The sequence below is a fragment of the Pteropus medius genome, unplaced genomic scaffold (genome assembly GCF_902729225.1).
Source record: "Pteropus medius unplaced genomic scaffold, Ma_sr-lr_union100, whole genome shotgun sequence".
In the NCBI taxonomy this organism is placed as follows: domain Eukaryota; kingdom Metazoa; phylum Chordata; class Mammalia; order Chiroptera; family Pteropodidae; genus Pteropus; species Pteropus medius.
In genome coordinates, this window is record NW_024349801.1 from 4,522,448 (window position 1) to 4,528,011 (window position 5,564).

At 42.6% G+C, this 5,564-nt stretch overlaps 1 non-coding gene across 1 annotated transcript; it reads left to right on the forward strand.

The window, feature by feature from the left end:
• Nucleotides 1-3,881: 3,881 nt before the first annotated feature.
• LOC120623195 (5S ribosomal RNA) lies at nucleotides 3,882-4,000 on the forward strand. Its single transcript, XR_005658696.1, has one exon. It is a non-coding gene; the product is annotated as a 5S ribosomal RNA (ribosomal RNA).
• The last annotated feature ends 1,564 nt before the right edge of the window (nucleotides 4,001-5,564 follow it).

Genomic DNA, 5,564 nt, shown 5'->3' on the forward strand with positions numbered 1-5,564 from the left:
GCTCAGGTCAAGATCAGGGAGGATAATGGGTGTCAGGTGGCAGAGGTCAAGGCGATGCCTGGCTGTTAGGGCCCAGGTGGAGGCCAGATGGGGGAGGTCAGGGCTGTCGGATGGTGAGTGTCAGATGGCGGAGTTAGGGTCCGAGGTGGAGGTCAGATAGCAGAGGTCAAGGCTGAAATGGTGGGGACCCAGAGGTCAATGCTCAGACAGTCCCCGCGGAGTGACCCTCTATACCCACCCAGCCTGTTATCTCATCAAATGTGGCCGAAGTTCCGGAGCTGCGTGGGAGGCCTCCCCAGTCAGGATGAAGCCCCTAGAAACATGTCCAGATATTGGCAAACAGTCCACCTGAGATGCGGAAAGGACCAGTCCCTTACAGACCGGGTCCTAGATGACCATTCATCATCGGCACTTGACTCAGAGTGGCAGGAGAAAAATGCCCAGCTAAAAACAAAACGAAACAAACGTGTCTGAAACCACTGAAAATCAGAAATCAAAACAGGAGTGTCTAGCATGTTAGCGCGAGAACGTCCAATTAGGGAAATTTTCATCATAAACCTTTTCCCCAGAAAACATCAGTTGTGTTGAGGAAGGGTCCCTGTGTATCTATGGCTTCAGTTTCCAGCCTCTCCTTGATGTTAGCTGGCATTTATTGTACGTATGAGAGTGGAGTGAGGGAACAGCACTTGTAAAAGAAATGAGGACAAAGTCTTGGAAACAAAAGGGAAAGGCAAGTTTTCCCATGTTCTATTCTGAGGTACACCTAGAATAGAGGCAAGGGAGAGTCTTAACTGACTTTCATTGCCTAGTTGGCTAGTCATACACAAGCGGCAATATTTACAGGTCCATTTTATTCATTAGGTTTTTCAAAGACCTATGAAAAAGTTTGAGACTGAAAAAAATTTTATTGGCCTCCGAATGCAATAAGTACTCTACAAATTTAAAATTCAGAAATGTTCAAAGAAGGAATCTCATAACGTAACATGTCCACTTCATAACTGTAATTTATTTATTGATAAACATTTCATTATATTTGAAAACCGTGTGTAAGTTAGAAATCACTTAGTGAAAACTTCCTAGTACCGTGATTGCTGAGAAGTCACAGCAATCATACATTAACTGAGTTCCCTGTCACCAAAGAATTTTAATTTTAAAAACTGTTTTTTAAAGGTTAAATTCTTTAAGAGTATTTAGAAAATGTGAGGGTATTTTAATATGTTTGTTAGGATGTGCAATGAGCTTCCAGAACTCAGAGTACCTAAGACATAAGAAGTTCTTAAAACAGCCTGCTGTATATATTTATACTCATATGCTTTTCACAAATGTGCTTCTTAAGCCCACAGCTTACCTACAGCTGTCCCTGCATAAAGATGTGTGTTCAAGTTTCCACTCAACACTCCACTTAGGTAAAGGTAGGAGCAAAGCATACAGAGAAGTCAGCAGTGGATGGGTCACAGCATATTTTATTGGCAGTAGGTGTCACTATATACATTACAGGAATCATTCACAATACACTGGTTTGCATTTAAACTGCTCCTGAAACCCCATATTTTCCACGTGGTCATTCCTCACCACCTAGGAGCAAATTCTAACCTTGTCTGTTTAGTTCTGTTCTTATTTAATGAGCATTTATTGAGCAACTACTATGTGCCAAGGAGAGGAGACAAAAAACACGAAGTGTCTCTCTGATCATTCCTTCCTCTCCAGTTACCTGCCGGCCTCTCCTAATCCTGGTGTCATCTGATTTCTACAGCAGCCTACTCGCCTTCCTGCCTTCATAGCATGTCCCTCTTTATCCTACTCTTTGCTCCCCCACCTTAAGCCTTTTTATCTACAATGATATCCCCATGGCTGCCACAGCCGGAAAAGCCATACTTTTCCAGCTTTATCTCTTACCGTCACCCAACAGGAACCCCTATTTCCATGGATAGCAGCCTGTTGCTGCAGTTAGAATGACAGGTTATGGAGTCTAGCCCCACATCAGATCCACGCTCCATGATTCACTAAATGTGTGGCCTTGAGCAAATGACTTAACCTTCCTAAACCTCAGTTTCTTCATCTGTATAATGGTGTTGGTGATAATATTATGTAAAATTGCCAATATTCGACTGTTTTCCATCTACGGAAAGGGCAGTTTCATATGGTTCAACTTAAGCATTCCTCCCTCTTAGGATAAGTGAGGATGGAATGAGATCGTGTAGGGACGTTAGAGGTTAGGTAAGGGAATTGGAGAGGAGATTTCTGGGGAGAGAGCTTTTCCATTTTTGAGTCCCCGCCTCTCTAGCTTCACACTTTCCAAGCCCCAGCTTCATGATGGGGGTTCAAGAGAATTCTGAAATGTGTCTGCTGAGAGGACAGATGTCAACTCACTCTTGAGAAACTCAAAGTCGCCTACCTCTCTGTGCTCCAAGAGATGTGTTGTTTTTATACTTCTCTGAGTTGGAGGTCTCTGAGAACAGCCCAGGTTGGTAATCCACTAGGAGAACTCATGGACTCAGCACATAGCTACACTCGTGGCTGTGATTTACTACCATGAGAGGATACAGAACAAGAGCAGCAAGAGGAACAGGCATGTAGGGTGAAGTCGGGAGTAACAAGCCACCAGCTAGCTGCCAGAGTCCTCTCCCAGTGGAGTCACACAGGACGCACTGAATTGCCCCAGCAATGAGTTGTGACGACATGAATGAAGTGTTGTCCACCAGGGAAACTCGGCGCCCAGGGTTTTTTGTTGGGGACCAGCCACATGAGCATCCTCTGCCTGCCACGTACCAAAATCCTAAATTCCCAGGGGAAAAGCAGGTGTTCAGCTCATCCACGCTGTTGGTACAGTCAAGCACAGGGAGCCACTCTGATCAGTTCTAAGAGCGGTGGGGACTCTCCTGAGATCCAAGTTCCCAGACGCCAGCCAAGAGCCGATCCTGGAAGCAGGCCTTTCTGGGGACCACCGTCTCAGGCCTGCTATGTAACTTTTTTCTGTACATGCTCCTAATTCTAAGGGGAACTTTAACAGGTAAAACCTGCTACACTCGTTCCAAAGGTGCCGGTGGCTATATTTACCTGCCATTAGCTACCTGTGTTTGCCTGTCATTACTAGGGTAGGTTGAGTTTCCTCGGCTTCCCTGGTGCTGAGGGCTCATGCTTAAGGACAAAGCCACTACATGCCACTATTCAGAAGATGGCAGGAGTGAAGATGGCAGGAGAGATGCAGTCTTCCAGGAAGATGCTGCCGGCCCCTCCATAGCGATCTCTCCACCTGAAAACCCCAGCTCTTCCCAGCCATAGCATTCATGCTGCCTTAATCAGATAACCGAAAAAGTAAGAGAATGGAGCTCTTTTTACTCTTTTCGGCTTTAAAGTTCTCAATTTAACCTGCTCTCTGGATTGTCCACACTCCGTTGTGCCTGCAGGTTCCCAGCTCTGTCAATCATGTGGATCACAACTGCTTCTCTGATCTTTTCCTCTTCCCAAGTTTGACCCCAGTGCCCTCCAACTCAGGACCAAGGACACGTGTAAAGTTTTCCTGATTGTGTATTTCCACAGAGATCTTCCGCTTAAGACCACATCAAGACAATGACATCGTCTTCCTCCGAGAACGGCGACACCAAATCAGAGAAAGGATAGTTAGTTGTAAGAAATGGTACTAATGGGAAAACTGTGAATGGGCAACAGTCAAAAACACAGTAAGTCAAAGATTTCTTAAACAAGACAAAGAGAGCACTAACCATAAAAGACAGATTAAATTGCACTTCATTAAAATTAAGAGATTATGCTCATTAAAAGACACCATTAAGAGTGCAGAGGCAAGCCAAGACTAGGAAAAGATATTCACAACACATATTTTCAAGAAAGGGCTTATATCCAGAACATAAAAAGAAATGCTAGTCTACGGTCATGCCACTCTGAACGTGCCTGATCCCACCAGATCTCAGAAGCTAAGCAGGGTCGGGCCTGGTTAGTACTTGGAGGGGAGACCACCTAGGAAGACCAGGTGCTGTAGGCGTAAAAAATAAAAAATAAGGGATTGTAAACGGACAAGATCCTTGCAATCTGTGAGGTCAACCAAGGGTTGCCTCGCCAAATAAATAGATAGATAGATGATAGATAGATAGATAGATAGATAGATAGATAGATAGATAGATAGATAAAAGAAATCCTATGACTCAATAAGAAAAAGATTCCACCCTAAATTCAAGCAGAGGCAGTTTAGTGCACAGCTCTTCTTGGCTACCAGACAGCACAGGCCATTTTAAGTTAGAATGCAGTAAGGTCAGTGACTACTGTAGAAATGTACTTTGCTCAGTAGTATTTGACTTGTTGCAATATTTAATGATCTACTTGGTCATTCACAAAAATTCTCAACTGTAATTGGTGGCCGTTACCACATTAGTAAATCAGCCATTCCAGAAATGGGCAAACCAGCAAATCTCTTGCGCTATCTTTATATGCCGGGTTTTAATATTTTTGAGCCTGGGAAGGTCCTCAGGCTTTTTTAAAGAAGCATGATTTACTTGGACAAGGCTGATCAATTTTGAGAGATCGTTAATGTCTTTCAAGTGGTTTTTGTGGATGCAAAACAAATGCTAAATTTGAGTTGGTCCCTCTTATAAGAGTACTGAAAGTAAATCTGCTTGATTTAATAAGTCATGTTCATGCCCTGTTTTACATTCTTGTGTCTATCAATAAGCATTATGATGCTTAAAGAAAAAACGAAAAGAAAAATATTGACCAGCCACTGCACTAATCAAATAGCCAAAAAACATATGAAAAGGTGATCAAAATCATTAGTCAGGGAAATGCAAATTAAAAACCCCAATAACACCTGAAACTAATACAATATTGTATGCCAATTATATTTTAATAAAAAAGATAACAAATATACAATGTCTCTACACACCCACCAGAATGGCTCAAATTAAAAAGACTGACAATACCATATATTGAAAAAGTTGTGGAATAATTTAGAACTTTTGCATCCCCAAGAAAAATGAGTGCATGGAATCTACTAAAATACACATTCAAGAAATTTAATTGCGGCTTTATTCAGAATAACCCCAAATGTTGGACTGGAAATGGCCCAAATATCAATCAACTGGAGACCAGGTAAACCAAACTGTGGTATATCCAAATGAAAAAAAATACTACCTAACAATAGGAAGAACATCATCACTACACTCTTCCACAAGAAAGAAGTTCACGGACATCATGTTGAGTGAAAAAAGTCAACACAAAAATCACACCTAGGAGTCTGACTTCATTTACACAAAGTTCAAGATCAGGCAAAACTTAGGTGATAGAGATCCAAATAGAGGTCACAGGGGAGAGAGATGAGCTAGAATTGACTGGGATGAGCCACCAGAGAGCATTCCCCGCAGCTGGAATGTTCCACATCTTGATGTGGGGGGTTTGTTCATAGTGTGTACATGTGGAAAATTCATCCTGCTGAACACTTAAGGTTTGTGCAAAAGATGAATACAACAGCAGCTGACAGCTAACAAAGATGTTAGCTCAAACAAAGACTCCTAACATGCCTTCTCCAAGTCAGGAACTAAGACTCAATTACACGC